The following is an 18,680-nucleotide window of genomic DNA, read 5'->3' on the forward strand; positions in this document are numbered from 1 at the left end:
GTCTTCTGGACCTAGTGAATAATTCATGATTAATAGTTCTTACCCACCCCCCCAAAAAAAAATCATAAAAGGAAAACTTGACAAATTGACCTCATCAAAATTATAAACTTTCCTTTCCTAAAGACTGTTAAAAAGTGGTCATCATTACCCTAGGTACATGTATGACAGCACATATGGTGTGATGCTACATCATGTACCACCAGAGAAATAAAAAGTTGTGCTGCAGTTGTGTACAATAAATCAAAATTCATTCTGCTGTCATATATACCTAATTAAAATAAATAAAATAAATTTTAAAAACTGTTAAAAAGGATGAAAAACTTGCAGATTGAGAGCAATTATTGGTAAAGACCTATAGAATATATCAGGAACTTTAGGAACATAACAGAAAAAAATTCGATTAAAAAATAGGCCCAAAAAAAAAAAAAAACCCTCAGATTTCACTGAAAAGGAAGTATGAATGACAAGCACATGAAAAGAATGTTTGACATCATTAGGCACGAGGTGAAATGTTAAATTTACACCACAATGAATACTACATATCTGTTAGAACAGCTAAAATAAAAAAAAAATAGTGGCAATACAAATACTGTCAAAAAACCTAAAGGAACTACATCTCACATATTGCTGGGATCCTGTTAAATGGAACAAGTGTTCTGAAAAATTGGCAGTTTCTTCAAATGCAGTATAACCGAATTCTGCTTTCCTGTTTGATATATAAGAATCTTAGAAGTTGAGCCAAAAAATAAGTACCCTCCTAACAACTACAACAAAAAGCTAAAAAATAAACATCAGTTCTCCTTTGGTCCATCAGAATTGAGGTCACAGGAAAAACCACCAACCTAAAAACTGGTGACAGGTAAAGAATTAATTTTCCTGGAGTAGAATCTGCCTAGAAACTACTGATGGAACAAGTATCAAGTAAGAGTATTCAAAGAGGAATTGACTAATAGCTGGAAACAACATGGCCTAATTTGAGAGAAAAACAGATGGAGGCCAGTTTGGGGAGAAAGGGACACATGAGTTTTCCCTTCAGGGGTCCCACCAGGTTCTCACAGTAAATATCAGAGGAAAATCCTATTGTATTTCCAGCAGGAGTAGGGGAAAGTGACCATTTTGAAATATGACCAGAGAATTTGGTTTTCCATAACAAAGGCCTGGTCTCAACAGAAACTTTTGCTAAATAAAGCCTAATCACATTGGACTTCATATGAACCTAACCTACTAGGAGAATGGAAATACTGAACTCCAGCCCTCTTCAGCCTTCCTGTTTCACCTAATAGGGATTGGAAGATAGGGGAAAAGATTGAGAAGTGCTTGCAAAGATCAGAGCCCAAAAGGCCTAGTTTCAATACAACAACAACAAAATCATCATCATCATCATCATCATCATCATCATCATCACAGGACTGTGATTAGTAAAGCACTACTTATCCCCATTTCTACTCCATCACTAAAGGCCTAGTCACTGGAGCTCCTTTTGCCCAGTACATTGTATCCAATTTTCAGCAAAAAGAAAAGAACACATTTTGGAGAGATAAGCATCAGACCTACTACACTCAGATATGGCAGTGATATTGGAATTATCAGACTGGGAGTTTGAAATAACTATTATTTGCCACAGTCTGGCTGGGCACAAATCACAAGCCAATGAAGCAGGAACAAACTTTATTTCTGAACTCCAGCACACTCCACACACCCGGGAAAAATGCCGAATGCCACGCCACGCGGTTCCTCCCGGGACACACTACTTCAACAGGAAATCCCTCCTCCAGAAATCCCTCCTACCGCACTTCCCCAACCAATGGGAACTCTCTGGGAGTCCCAGAGCTCCAAAGTAGCAGGCTGAGGGGGACAGCAGGGGTCCAATATCCAATTGAATGCAGATCTTAACATAATCATTATCATCTCAATGGCTTGCTGGTGTCACCTTTCAACCAAAAATGTCATGTCACCTTTCAACCAAAAATGCCATGCATCATTCCTACTTGGCTAAGGCTCTCAGCATCTACCCCCTTCTGTTTAATTAAACAATAAGGAATGTGGCTTAGGGACCATGCCAGTTAGGTTGTCCAATACAACATATGGTTCTTACCCGTCATCAGATAAGCTGACCTCTAGGCATCAGGCTCCTGTCTTAGGTTGGTACCACTGCAATTGGATCATACCCATCACTGACTACCAGTCCAGCATACAGCCATACTTGTGGATAGGCCTTTGCACCAGTGTGTGGGGGGGTGAGGTTCTTTGCCTCACCTCTGTTGGCCCCAAAATTTGGCCTTGGTGCCATTGGGGGGGTGAGGTTCTTTGTCTCACCTCTGTTGGCCCCCAAATTAGGCCTTGGTACCAGTGGGGGAGTGAGGTTCTTTGCCTCACCTCTGTGGGCCCCCAAATTTTAGACTATCACTAGCAGAAGGGAGGAGTATACAGAAATGCCATGACACTAAGCCAATTGACGGCTCCTTTGAAAAATTGTACCACTGGTGATGCCATCAGCAAAGATACTCCAGCATTACCACAATTCGCTGTACCAACAGATAGTTCACCATGCATACAAGTGATACATAGTCCAGGCAAGTTTTGCAAGCACTTCAAAGTGGAGGAATCTATCAATATGTCCATTTACTCCAAAAGTAAATCGACTCCTTGATTGAGCATTACTTGTTGAGTTATATTCATTGATGCATCATATTATACAGTTTACTGTGATAGCTATCGAAGAAACTGTAGTTTGGTTTTATCTTTGTCTTCACCAGCACTGGGATGAAGATAGGAATTTTGGCAATGATAGCTAAAAAAAAAATATGTAACATTCCAACAGGTACTAAGAAAACAATTTTCTGAACAATTTACATTATCCTGAACAGAATTATTAAATATAATGAAAAGGAAAGGTGAAAGTAAACAAACAGTTTATTTGTACACATATTAAAACAATCCTCAACAGCTGCTTACCCAATTTAAGTTAAACCATTAAAATAACGTGAATAAAAAAAAAAATTCGGATCCTTTTTTTCATGAGCACTCCTCATATGCACACACAGACATACAACAAAACCCAAGTGTGCACACAAACGTACAACACATAAGACAATAGTAAAGGCCTTGTAGCTTTACACAGGTGAAATCTCCATTGCAAAGTTTAAAAACTCCACGGTCAAAAAATAAAACTGATCAGAAAAACATTAACCTAGGTCTGTATGAGCTCAAAAAATAGAACTTTATGATGTGGAAAAATGCAATAATAAAATAGATATTGAAAAAAGCATCCTGGTTAATCACTGTCGCACATGTTAGAATAGCCAAGCTGGAGCTCTGGATATCAGCTGTTATGCATTTGAGTCAAATCACCTTTTTTTTTTTTTCCGTCCGTAGAATTTGCTTTGGTTAGTTTCTCTGGAATCCAAATAGGCTGTTGTTCTCCCTGTGGAAACACACAAACAGAACCCCGACTCCAGACAATCACTGGGTCAGGACCTTTCCATTGTCCTGTTAGAATACCATTCCAAAATACCTTAGGCTTATGTACATTTTTTGGATACATATTCCTTTCCGCAGCACTAAGCCCTAATGAATCCAAATTTTAAAAGTTTAGAGTAAAAAGGGTTATTTTAAGTTTATCTTTGGGGGATATATACCCCTTTCCAATTCCCTCTTTTTGCTTTAATAAGTACATTTTAATAGTTTGATGAGCTCTTTCAACTATGCCTTGTCCCTGTGGATTGTATGGGATTCCTGTTATATGAGTAATGCCAAATGATGAGCAAAATTGTTTAAAAGAGGTAGAAGTATAACCAGGACCATTATCGGTTTTTAACTGTTTTGGAACGCCCACAGTGGCAAAATTTTGTAAGCAACGAGCTATAATATCTTTAGTTTTTTTCCCCGGCATGAAGGGAGCCCATCAAAAATCCAGAAAAAGTATCAACTGTAACATGCAAATATTTTAATTTTCCAAATTCTGGCAAGTGTGTTACGTCCATCTGCCAAATATGGTTAGGTATCAATCCTCTAGGATTGATTCCAAGATTAACTTGTGGTAAAAAGGTCACACAATTTAGACATTGTTTTATTATATGTCTGGCTTGTTCCTTAGTTATTTTTAAACGCTTTTGTAAAGTATTTGCATTGACATGGAACCTTTTATGAAAATTTTTAGCTTCTTCTATTGTGGAGAAAATATGTATGTCATGTGTAGATTTATCTGCTAATTCATTGCCCAAACTAAAGGCTCCAGGCAATCCTGTATGTGCCCTGATATGTCCTATAAAGAATGGATCTTTTCTGTCCCAGATTAGACTTTGTATAGTGGAAAACAAAGAGAAAACAGTAGAGGAAGGGGAAATCCTACCAGCATCTTCAAGGGATACTATAGCATTAACTATATACTGACTTTCAGAAAATAAATTAAATACAGAATATTTAAACATCACAAAAGCTTGTAATACTGCATTAAGCTCTACCTTTTGAGCTGATTGTTTGGGTACTAAAAATGTAAAAGTTTGATCAGGGGTAACTACTGCTGCTGTACCATTATTTGACCCATCAGTGAATATATTTGGAGCATTCATGATAGGTTTTTTTCTTGCCATTTTTGGAAAAACTACAGGATGCGAGGACCAAAAAGACAACAAAGGATTAGATGGTAAGTGATTATCAAATGAAACATTAGATTTACACATGATTATTGCCCAAGTATTTAACTCATTAGCTAACGCATCAATTTGATCCATAGTATATGGAGTAATAATTTTATTGGGAGAAATTCCAAACAATCCCTTTGCTGCTTTTATTCCTTTGAGTATTAATTGTCCTACAGCCTCAGGATACCTAGTAAGAATAGTGTTAGGAGAATAAGGTAAATGTATCCACAATAATGGACCTTCTTGCCAAAATACTCCTGTAGGAATATATTTTGTTGGTAGTACAATAAATAATAAAGGCAAACTTATATCAATTCTATCCTAATGCATATTTTCCATATATGTTTCAATAATTTTTAATGCCTTTCTTGCTTCAGGCGTTAACATGCGGGGTGAATTTGGATCTGGTGGACCTTTTAGGATATCAAATAAAGGTCCCAACTCTCCTGTTGGTATGCCTAGATAAGGCCTTATCCAATTTATGTCTTCCAATAACTTTCTAAAGTCGTTAAGTGATTTGAGTTGATCTACTCATATTTGAATTTTTGGTGGATGGACCATGGTTGAGGATAATAGAACTCCTAAATAATTAATTGGGAAATTTAATTGTACTTTATCTATTGCTATCTCTAGATTATAATTTCTTAATAAATTTGTAAGTGTGGCATAACATTCTAGCAATGTGTTTTTATCTTTATGTGCTAATAATACATCATCCATATAGTGAAATATTTGTAGTTCAGGATTTTGATTTCTAAATGCCTGGATTTCTTTGTTAACATAAATTTGACACATAGTTGGGCTGTTAGCCATCCCTTGAGGGAGTACTTTCCATTCATATCTCTGATCAGGACCTTCATGATTCAGTGCAGGGATAGTAAATGCAAAATGTGGACTATCCTCAGGATGAATTGGAATTGAAAGAAAAACAATCTTTAATATCTATAACTAAAACATACCAGGTTTTTGGCAAAGCAGACAATTGAGGAATCCCTGATTGATCAGGTCCCATAATAACCATCTCATTATTAATGGCTCTTAAATCTTGCAATAATCTCCATTTACCAGATTTCTTTTTGATGACAAAAATGGGAGTATTATGGGGAGATGTGGAAGGTTGTATATGTCCCTCCACTAATTGTTGTTTGACCAGGTCATGGGCTACTTGTATCTTTTTATTCAGGGGCCACTGAGGAACCCACACTGGTATTTCTGATTTCCAAGTAATTTTGATTGTCTCAGTGGCCCCTTCTGAAAACCCAATCCATGTCTATTTATTCCTTGATCTATTTGAATTGGTGCTGCTATACCTTGTTCTTGTTCTCCTATTCTTTTTTCTTTCCTAAAACCTTGTCTAGCCCTAGTAGTGGGCGCATTAGGATTGATGTTATTTGTTAATGTCAAACCTAATTAATCTAGGACATCTCATCCCCATAAATTTATAGGAAGATGATCCAATACATATGGCTGTATAGTTCCTTCACATCCTTCAGGATCCTTCCAATCTAATACCATTGCACTTCTATGGGGATTAGTCGCCACTCCTAGGCCTTGAAGCGTTTGAGTGGCTTGTTGTAATGGCCAATGTTTTGGCCATTCTTGACAAGATATGATGCTAAGGTCAGCACCTATATCAAGTAGCCCATTAAATTCATGTCCTTGAAAATTTAGTTTTAGCATTGGGCAAGAATCTAAATTTAAAGACAGCATAGCCCAATCTGCACCTGTGGAGCCTAATCCCCTGGAACCTCTTTCTATAGTATACTGGAAATTTTATCATGTAGGCTGTGTATTATTAATAACTGTACTATTCTATCTCCTGGTGAAATTACTGATATACCTCTTGGAGAACTAGCTATAATTTTTATTTCACCTTCATAATTGGGATCAATTACCCCAGGACTTATCATAAGTCCTTTTAGTGTAGAAGAACTCTGTCCCAATAATAAGCCTACTGTTCCTTGGGGAAGAGGTCCTTTTATTCCTGTGGGAATGATTTGAACTCCCATCTCTGGAGTTAGTACTGCTCTGGCAGAGGCGCAGATGTCCAACCCTGCACTCCCTCTGGTTTGTCTGATGAGGGATTTAATGGATAATTTGTCCTGGGCACTACCCTGATGGTGTTGCTGGGTTCCTCCATTGCCTCATATATTTGTGGTTGTGGGCCCTGGAGCATTGGGCCCCCCAGTCCATTTTTTGGCAATGGAGCCCAATGCTTTTCTCCACGATATCGTGGGTAAACACCTGGTTCTTGTCCCTTTTTTGATAAGGGAATACCCTCTATGGTGGTTTGAGAACGGCATTCATTATCCCAATGTCTCCCTCTACAGCATCGTGGGCAAATACCCAGTATTCTATTCCTTTCATACCTAGCTTTGTTAAACCCTCCTCCTATGGGACAACTCCTTTTAAAATGTCCTGTTTGTTCACAATTGTAGCATGTTTTTGGCCTGGCATCTAAAAAGCCTGTTGTACTGCAGCTGCCAAGACTTGCCCTTGTTCATTAATGTCTCTACATAATTTAATATATGTGTTTAAATCTTCATGTCTCGATGGTCTAATGACCTATCTGCAGCAATGATTTGCTTGGTCATAAGCCAGTTGTTTTATTAATGGCATTGCTTGTTCTGTATCCCCAAAAACTCTGGAAGCTGTTTGAATAAGCCTATCTGCAAATTCAGCGTTAGGTTCATTAGCTCTCTGTATTACCTTAGATAAATGACCTTGTAAATCTCCATGTCCTTGTAAAGTCTTCCATGCCCTAACTTCGTCTGCAGCAATTTGTGCATATATAGCAGGATCATATTCAATTTGTTGCCATTGACCCTCATAAGGTCCTTTTCCTAACAACATATCTAGATTTCTTTGAGGGTAACCGGCTGCTGCATTTTGCCTAGCTGTCTCCATGCAAAATTCCTCATTGGCAACCTTCCATAACAAATATTGTCCTCCATTTAGCACAGATTTACATATGCTAGCCCAATCTGCTGGCATCATGTCCAAGTTGGTAATGGATTCGACCATGCTTACATTGAAGGGTACTTGGGGACCATAGGTTGTTACAGCCTCCTTTAACTGCTTCACTGTTTTGAAATCTAGAGCACGATGAATTCGCAGCCCTCCTGCCTGCTCAAGTACAGGGCATGCTAATCTTTGAGGTCCTATCTCAGGATTCCATCTATCAACTACGGGGGTTGAGGGCCACTCAGCTATCTCTATAGATGGAGCTGTTGGTTGAATTATGCCCTCTGGTGATAGATCGGTGTTAATAGCAGCCTCTGTTGTAGCTTTTTCCCTAATAGCCCCTTTTCCTTTAAATTTTCTTCCTCTTTCTGACTAGCTCGAGAGACCTTCTCTTTTGCTTGATCTAAAATGTCTTTCTCCATGGTCTGAACCTCTAACAATTTACTTAACACTCTTTCCGTTTGTTTTTTACTAATTTCTAATCTACTATAAAGATAATGCAAGCCAATAAGATAACACAAAATAAAACCAAAACAGAATGAAACAAAAAATCGTTGTATCAATTTTCTCTACCTCAGGGCCGAACAACTTCAAACCTTGAGCCAACCATTTTTCCCAGTTTGCCTGAGAAAGTTCTAGGGATAGGCAGCTTGAAACAAATACAAAATAAATCAAAACAAGAACACATTGTTTTTTGAAATTGTCATCCATTCTCTCGCCTTCCCTCAGGTGCGAACAATTTCACTTACCTCTGAGCTTCAGGCGTTCTCCACTCAGGCCGCCAAATGCCACAGTCTGGCTAGGCACAAATCACGAGCCAATGAAGCAGGAACAAACTTTATTTCTGAACTCCACCAGCACCCTCCACACACGCTCCCGGGAAAAATGCCGAACGCCACGCCATGCGGCTCCTCCTGGGACACACTACTCCAACAGGAAATCCCTCCTCCGGAAATCCCTCCTACCGCACTTCCCCAACCAATGGGAACTCTCTGGGAGTCCCAGAGCTCCAAAGTAGCAGGCCGAGGCAGACAGCAGGGGTCCAATATCCAATTAAATGCAGATATTAACATAATCATTATCATCTCAATGGTTTGCTGGTGTCACCTTTCAACCAAAAATGCCATGTGTCATTCCTACTTGGCTATGGCTCTCAGCAATTATTAATATGTTAATGTCTCCAATGGAGAAACTATATAACATGCAAGAACAGAATGATAATGGAGAAACAGCGGCAGTCAAAAGAAAATTCTAAGACTATATACTGAACAGAAGAATGCCTTTGAAAGGATTATCAATAGAGTGGACATATGTGAGGAAAGGGGAGGAGAGGCAAAGAAAATAGATTCACCATGCTAATACTAATCAAAAGAAAGTTGGAATCACTATTAATTTCAGACAAAGCCTACTTCAAGAAAAGTGATGATGGATGAGAGAGGCATTATATAATGAAAAGGGGTTCATTCTCCAAGAAGACATAATCCTTAATGTATATGTGCCTAAAAATTAAGCTGCAAAATACATGAGGCAAAAACTGACATAACAACAAAAAATATATAGGTAGACTATTATAGTTAGAGACATATAATTTATCCATAATTGACAAATCCAGTAGGCAGAAAAATCATTGGGGACATAGTTGAAATAAAGAGCACCATCAGTCAACTGGATTTAACTGACATGTATAGAGTACTTCATACAAAAAAAAAAAATTATATATATATATATATATATATATATATATATATATATATATATATATATATTCTCTTTAAGCTCATGTTGAACATTAGTCACAGTAGGCAACGATAAAACAACTTCAACAAATTTAAAAGAATAGAAATCAAAGTATACCTTTAGAACTCTATGGAATTAAACTAGAAACCAATGACAGATTGGGAATTCCAAAATAACTTGGAGATTAAACAATACTCTTCTAAATAGTACATAGGACAAAGAAGAAGTCTAAATAAAGAGAAATTCAAAATATTTTGTACAAAATGAAATTGAAAATACAATTTATCATAGTTTGGTGAGGTGAAAAGTTTCTTTGAAGCAAGTTTATAGAATGAATACATACATTAGAAAAAAAGGGGAAACCTAAAATTATGGGTCTAAGTTTCTACCTTAGCAAAGTTAAAAAAAAATATTCCAAGAAACCAGAAAAAAATGAGTGAGAAAGGACTAATAAAAAACAGCAGAAATCAGTACAAATGAAAATAGGTGATAAAAAATTTCAAGTAAACTAAAAACTGGTTCTTTGAAAATAAATAAAATTGATAAACTTTAGCCAAACTAAGAAAAAGACAAATTACAAATATTATAAAGGGGGGCCATCACTACTGACCCCATAGACATTAAAATGATAAAGGAATAATATGAAAAATACTATGTTCAAATGACCTACATAAAGTGGATATAAATTTCTTAAAAGATACAATATACCAAAACTTACACAGAAGGAAGTAACAACCTGAATAGCCCAAATCTATTAAGTTGAATCAATAGTTACCTTTCAAAACACAAAGCACCAGCCCAGATGGATTCTCTGGTAAAGTCTACCAAACATCTAAAGAAGAAATTATGCCAATTGCTACAATCTCTTCCAGAAGACAGAAGCAGATAGATTATTTCCTACTTCATTCTGATGCCCCATCCTAATACCAAAGCAAAAAAATAAATTTACAAGAAAAGAAAATTCTCATGAATACAGATGCAAAATAATAAAATATTAACACACCTTTTTCAAGTGAGATTTCATCCAGGTGTGCAAGACTGGTTCAACATTCAAAAAACATTATGATCTATCACTTTAGGCTCATTGGGAAAAATTATGTGATCATATCAATATATGCAGGAAAAGCATTTGAAAATTCTAACCCCCATTCATAATTCAAAACTTTTAGTAAAGTGGGAATGGAGAGGAACTTCCTCAACATCTATCAAAAAAATCTCTAACATCCTTAATCATATGTAACTGAATGCTTTCCCGATAAGATCAGAAACAATGCATGAATTTTCCCTTTCATCTCTCCTATTTAGTAAGACTATCTTTTTTTCACATGTGACATAATTGTCTATATAGAAAATCCTAAAAACAACAATGACAAAAACTGGAACAAACAAGCAATTATATGATGGGTGCAGGATATAAGGCTAATATATAAAAATCAGTTGTTTTTCTTATATATAAGCAATGAACAATTAGAATTTGAAATTTTAAAAATGCAATTTGCATTAGCACACAAAAAAACCATTGGTATAAATCTAACAAAATACAAGATTTAGATGAGGAAACCTGCATACCTCTGATGAATGTAATCAAGAAAGAGGGAGGGAAATGGAGAGGTGTTCCATGTTCATGGATAGGAAGACCAACTAATATTATTAAGATTTAATTCTTCCCAACTTGACCTATACATTCAACACCATCCCAATAAAATCCTAGCAAGTTATTTTGTGGATATCCACACACTGATTCTTAAGATAGTATATAGTATTCTCTAAATAGTACTTTTCTATTTTACTGGCAGAGCAATTCAGGAGGGCATCTTGAAGAGAGTTTGGGTCATTCATGACTTCTTATTTCCCCGTTAGTACACTGGCATTGAGTGCTTATCGATAGGCTTAAGGGCCCTGGGGTTCTAACTTTGCCAGATCACAAAGGGTTTTAATTTGTAACCTGCAGCATTGTTCCCCAACAAAACTTTTTTTCTATTCTTAAAAACTTAGAAACTTGGCCTTGACTTGACTTCCTTACAGATGAAACTTTTTCAGCCATGTTGAAGATTTGCTCTGGCAAGTACTTTTCCTTCACTATCTGCATAAGTAGAGCTTGCAATGATTGTTCCACTGCCTTCATATCAGCACTCAAAGGCTCACCACTTGCTTTGACATTATGTAATGTATAATGATGCTTAACTTGTTTAAACTTTCCAAAGCTAGGAGTAAATTCAGCATTGTAGTTGGGTCCAGCCTTTCTTTCAACATTGCAATCAAACTTTTGGCTTTGGCTGTGATCAATATGCTGCTGAGAGCATGTTTCTGTGTCTAGTCTTCAATACAAGACATTAGAAGTTACTTGATATCTGATATAGTTCTCCTCAAGTTTTTATTACTCTCATTGCCTTCAATCCTTTAATAGCTCTGTCACTTTACTTGTTCTTCAAGATTGTATGCATGGTGAAATGGACATTCCTGAATGACAAGCACTAACCATCACTGGTTTTCCCCTTCATAGTTCTTCATTCATTTAATTTCATTTCATTATCAGGTAAAATATGGTTCCTTACTGTCAACAGTAGCGGTGGATTTTGTATGCTTAAGGGCTATAATGAACACAATTTGAGATTCACATCAAGCACAAGAGAAAGCTCACCTAGCATGTGCGAGACCCTGGGTTCAATCCTCAGCACCACATTAAAAAATAAATAAATAAAATAAAGGTATTGTGTCCAACTACAATTAAAAAATAAATATTAGAAAAAGAGACACAGTAAACATGAGATGAGGCTGATGCCAACATAGTACAGCATAGTGTTCTATAGTAAATTTTTTATAAGTAGAAGTACTTTTTGGTTTTTTTTGGTATCAGGGGCACTTTGCCACTAAGATACATTCTTAGTCCTTTTTTTAAAAAAAAAATATATTTTTAGTTGTTGATAGACCTTTATTTAATTTATTTATTTATATGTGGTGCTGAGATTTAAACCCAGTGCCTCACACATGCTAGGCAAGTGCTCTACCACTGAGCTACAACTCCAGCCCCCTATCCCTTTTTAAAAATATATATTTTATTTAGAGACAGGGTCTCACTGAGTTGTTTAGGGCCTCGCCAAGTTGCTGAGGCTGGCTTTGAACTTACAGTTCTCCTGCCTCAGCCTCCTGAGCTGCTGGGATTACAGACATGTGCCACTGCACCCGGCTGAAGTACTCTTAAATGATGATAAAAAGCAGTATAATAAATATGTAAATCAGTAACAGTGATTTATTATCATATCAATTATATTTTATGCATAATTATATTGTACTTTGGGGGGCCACTGAGGATTGAACCCAGGGGCACCCTACCACTGGGCTAGATCCCTAGTCCTTTCATGTGTCTTATTTTGAAACAGGGCCTTGCTGAGTTGCTTAGGACTTTGCTAGGTTGCTGAGGCTGCCCTTGAACTTGTAATCCTGCCTCATCCTCCTGAGAAACTGGGATTATAGTTGCACCACATGCCCAGCTGTATTGCTGTACTTTTACATGGCTGGAAGTGCAGTAGGTTTATACCAGCATCACCACAAACATGAGTAATGCACTGTATTATGACACTACAATGGCTACAGTGCCACTAGGCAATAGGATCCATTATAATCTTATGGGAACAATATATATAACATTATATATACAGTCTATCATTGACTAAAATGTGATTTTGTGGTGTATGAACATAAAATCTAAATGTCAATATTTTCAAATGTTAAAATTAGTTTCATGTTTAAAAATATATAAATGTGTACCTGAAAACTTAAGCAAAAAAGGGTAATATATTAATATCCTTTTAACTTACTTTTTTAAAGCAGTTTTAATTTTATAAGAGGCTTTCCCATTAGTGGTCTCCTGGCTTTACAGTAAGTATGTCTCTATATTGGAAAGTATCTGCAAAAACATTTTATATATATTGTTGTTCAACAAACATTTTATTCAGTTTATTTCTGTTTTCAATGTATTCTGTGAGACTGTTGGGACTAACATCCTTTTTTCCAATCTACATATAAGGAAAAGAGAAGTCAGAGAAGGTACTGACTTGCTTAAATCATCACCTATTACAGAGAAAATCTTGGCCAAAATCCAAAGTGTAGAAATACATTGGCATTTTCTTTATTTATGGTGGGACTGTCCCAATCATTCTATAGCAAAGCAGTGGGGGTAGGAGAAATCATACTTCAATCCTACCAGTCCGTGGCATAAGTGGCATTGGGCTAGAATTGGATGTTAGCTGGGGTGTAAAGGGTAGGGCTGAGTGTTAGCACACTGTTTGATATAATGAGGCCTAAAAAGCAAGGCAGCTTTTTAGCCAAATTCTGAACTTAGTTTTCTCTATAGAATGAAAGTAGGATCCTAGACACAGTGGAGGCATTAGGATCTGCTAAGACTAAGCCTCAGGCAGAGAATTCTTCTTTTCCAAGTATTGCACTCCATTTCTCCTTTCTCCTCTTTCTACTAAAGACAGTGGTTTCTGGACTAATGTTACCTTTTTCTGTTTTTTCCTAAGAGATGATGAGGAATTACTACATACCTTTAAGCTGTTGACATTTTTTGTCTCCAAGAGTTCTTGGGAGCACTTCAATTAAGTGTAGTTGTTTGCTTGTATTCCATCAGTATCTTTTGAACTCCCTGCCCTAAAAGAAATTTAGCTCTAACACATAAGTATTAATAGTCAATGTAAAATTTACTAAAGATTTCATAGGGAAGAGAGGAGACAAGTTTATCCTGCCTCATATAACTCTCAGTTCAACAAATGCCTTTACCAATTTCTTTTCCCCACCATGTCCATATATGCTGTACCACTCATGGGTACCATGTTCTCTTCTCACTTGTCCATTTCCCTATATAGGGCTCTTGATGGATCTTTTTTTCTGTTTCTGGATCTTTACTCATTGTAACCAGTACCCTCCAATGTTACCCTCTCCCACACTCTTCTCCCAAACTCATTAATAGGTAGAAAACTTCATATTTTCTTCAGCTCCTATAAACTAGCATACCCATCCCCATATCCTCTGAATATAACATAGTGAGGAAAGTTACCTTCTACAAATGGAATATAAATGGGAATAGTTATCTTGGGAAAATTATTTAACTACTTGGTGCCTCATTTTCCTCAAGTGAAAATAGGAATAGTAATAATAGCAACATTGTAAGGTGAATATGAGTTAATTTTATAGAGTTCTTAGAATAGTGACTGGCATGTAGAAAACATTTGATAGATGTTAGCTATTGTTAATACAAAATGGGAAAGCATTTTTAGTATCAAGTTATCAAAATGTCATACTTAGCAGGCTATTCAACTTGTAGCAGTTAATCCTATGTGGAGAGTTCTATCTGAACTATCTTCAATGTCTCTTTTCTGTAAACATCAAAATTCAGTGGAAAACCATACTGGTAAAATTGGTAGACCTGAATTAGGATTTTTTTTAAAGAAAAAGAGAGAGAATGATTGGACTCGATTCTATCATTTACAAACTTTGTAGTATCAGACAAATTATATAACCTTTTTGAATCTTACCTCATCTGTGAATGGGACTTGTATAGTTGTATATATCAGTTCACCTAGGTGAAGTGTGCATAAAACTCAGTAAGGAGGCAAGTAATAAGGGATAGCTAGTAATGAGTGGTGATTGTTATGAATTAGTACAATAAAAGTCTGCTGACGGATATTCTGATATATAGACATTGCTCCAGGTAATTCAGGCTTTAAAAAAAATGTCTCTAATTTGTTTTGTCCTGTATCCTGTTGGAAGTATCACTAGAGCTCTTGAAGGAGAATGGACAGGTGGTTTCCGAAATCCACTGGATGGAAGATGTTTGTGTGTGTGCCTTTAGATTGTGAAATTAGAGACCGGGCTTTGAGAATGTACTTTACTCTGTAATGCTCCCAACAGAAATCATCCTGGTCTGGGAAAGAGTCACTTCTCCTACCACCAGATGGCGTATTAAGACTATGCAATACAGTAGTGTTTTGCAACTAGAACCCTTGGGTGAAGTCAAGCTTTTACTAAGACAGTACCCTGACAGGGAGTCTCAGAATCACGAATTTTCAGTTTTTCTCTCTGAAAAACCTTTAGGCACAGTGAGGTCAAGAAATACATGACTGGGTAGAGCGCTTGCCTGGAGAGGCACCGGGTTCGATCCTCAGCACCACATAAAAGTAAATAAACAAAATAAAGATATTTTTTTAAAAAAAGAAATACATGACTGTATGAATTGCATTAGCTACTGCATCCTCTTTGTGTGGCGCCTCCTCCCTAAAGAATACCTAATGCCTACAGCTCAGCAGAGCCTCACAAACCCTGGACTCCAAAAAAAGAGGCCAAAGAGCTGTGGATTGTATGTTTTCTCTTATGTAACAACGAAAAGCAAAATTTTTTAGTGACCTGAAAGTAGAAGAGGGACTATTAGGGACTAGGAAGAGGGTCAAAGCTTAGAGAAGGTCAGGAGAGAGCATAGGACCTGACTGATGCATGTATAAAAATATCACAGTGAATCCCACTGTTTTTGCAATTAATATGTGTTAATAATAAAAATTAAGTCTTTCACATATGATGCTCTGAGAATCTACTAGCATGTGTCTGAGCTGGGCTCCAGTACCTTCTTTCAGCTATTTTGTCTTCCTTTATGCTTCTTGTCCAGCTTTCTTCTATTCCTTCTCAGCTCCCTTTTCCTTGTCTGGGTATATTGATTATAAGAAAACAGGGCTCCTTTCTGTCAGATGCCTCTAGGCAGTAAGAATCCTCCTGTTGGTCCCTTAGACCACCTGCTCCAGAACTATACTGACTCATGGACACATGTGCGCACGACACACACAAACACACACACACCAGCCAGTCCCTGGTGGTTGATGCATAGGAATGGGCCATCTGACACAGCAGTCTTAGGAGATAGCTCTGAGCCTGCCTTCAGCATAAGTCACCATTCTATCACACTTGAAGAGGACACATTTACTCCCATGCACAGAAGTTACTATGTGTTTGAAAATAGCATTTCCTTGACCTAGGGAGTCTTTTGGGCAAGTCAAAAATCCTCAGATTTGGGAGATGTTGGAAGAACGAGGTAAAAAACAAACAAACAAACAAACAAAAAACTCTAAAGCATACACTGGATACTGGTGTGAGACCATGCTCAACACTCAAAATTCTCAGCACTGCTATGGTGGACAAATCTGGCAGAGAAGAGTTGGCAAGGATTAATTAATGCAATAACTACTAAGTGACTTCTGTGAGCCAAAGAACAACCTCTCATTTGAAATGCAACAATGTTAAAAACAGAATAAGATCTCAACCACACAGAAATTGCATTTGTATACATAGATTTAGACATTAAATTATAAATAAATATATGATATGATATGTCAATTTTATAGGCAAATTAAAAAGTGAAGATAATGGAAGTTAAGAGTGTAGGGAGAGGGGAACAGTAGGTTGCCATTTTAAATAAGGTGCTAAGGGTAGATTTTATTGAGATAATATTTGAGTAAATATTTGAAGAAGGGAACAGTAAGAATATAAAGTAAGAAAGTGCATATCTGGAACAAGTAGGCTCCAGGCTGAGGGCATCTTTGGTACAAAGGTCTTGAGGTAGGTATGATTAGAGGAACATAGGAGGTAAGAAGGGGTAAAGACAAGTATGTATGTGAAAAGTAACAGGAAAAAAAATGAAGTGAGAGGTAAAGGGAGGAGAGAAGGTGCAGATCAAAGGCTTTGGTGACCGCCGTAATATCTGGTTTTCTCTGAAGGGAACGGTGGGACATTGGAAGGTTTTGAGAAAAGCATAACATAATCATACAAGAAACTCTCTGGTTTCTGGGTTGAGGCGTGTTTTTTACTTGAACCAAAGGCCTCCTTCAGATGATATTACATGACACTTTAAAGAAGCAAGCTGATAAAATATGGAGATGTGGCATAGGGCAGCGAAAAAAGTAAAGTTCAAAGCCAGTTATGGAGTCAGCTATGGAGAGGTTTCTTTTGAATAATCCTGTGCTGAAATTCCATAAACACTTCCCAAAATTCAGTAAGTCTTTTTTTTTTTTTTTCAGGGATTGCTCATGTTTGTGCATTAGAAATTATGCCAAGGATGTTAAATAGGCCCCACTTGGAACAGTGCTGACTCCTTTGTAATGGGAAACACAGGACCAGAAGCCTTAATACTTCAGCTCACTGCCTTCGGCTCACTCCAACTGCTTTAAAGCAAGTAAAGTGCTTCACAGCATCATGTTAATCAAGGCAATGACAGATGACTCTTATTAAAACCATTTACATCATTAAATGAACATTCATCAGTATTTATCATAGTTTAGGGGCTTTCCTAAATGCTAGGGATTCAGAGAGCAAGATTCTGTCCTGTTTTCATATTGCTTATACTCTAGTTGAGGCACTGATTTATACATTAAAAGCTGTATTTTTTAAAAAAATTTATTTTTTAGTTTTAAGTGGACAAAACATCTTTATTTTACATTTTACATGTGGTTCTGAGGATGGAACTCAGCGCCTCAAGCATACTAGGAGAGCACTCTACCACTGACCACAACCCCAGCCCCTGGAGCTGTATTTTGAAGTTGTGGAAATTCATGGAAAACTCAGGCAACACTGTTTCCTCTAGAATATAGTATAAAGTGAATGGGAGACAGTAGTAGACAGGTCGAAGTTACATTACAAAGGGTGTTAAAGTTACTTGCTAAGGAAATCAGAAAACACTATAGTCAAAAGCAGGAGAATCCCATTATCTTTATATCTCTTAGTTTTCAACAGTGTCAAGATAGAATTGAGAATCACAATGAAGTTTGCTTTTCTTTCCTTTGTATTTGACCTGCAGTCCACAGTGTAGAGTTCTGGAATTTCTCCTCTTGAGCTCCATAGGGAGCTACTTTGTCTAGTGGAAAGACAAGGGATTAAAACGTGAAGGTTTCGGAGAGGTAGAAGGATTTCAGAAATAAAGCATGAGAGATGATACTCTATGTTCCCCGAAACCTCTATGACCATGTCAGATCAAATAGTGCTTGATCGGTGACACTCATCCTGACAAATGGCGTATGCGGCTGTTTCTTAACATTGTACTTCATTTGTGTGCTTGTCAGGTGCCAGCTTCTTCGGGAAGTCCTGCCCAATACTTCTTGAGCCTCCTTGCTCTTTCCAGTGACACGCACAAAAGGGAGGGCTGCTCCGTGGTTAAATGAGTGAAAAATAAGCATTTCCAAATGATGGAAGATGACAGGCTATCCTCTCACCATGTAAGCATTTGCATTAACAGTTCACTGATGGGAAGACGATATCTGGTTACCATCCAGCCTCATCTTTCTCAGCATTAGAAAAGTT

This window comes from Callospermophilus lateralis, chromosome 3 (genome assembly GCF_048772815.1).
Source record: "Callospermophilus lateralis isolate mCalLat2 chromosome 3, mCalLat2.hap1, whole genome shotgun sequence".
Taxonomy (NCBI): Eukaryota; Metazoa; Chordata; class Mammalia; order Rodentia; family Sciuridae; genus Callospermophilus; species Callospermophilus lateralis.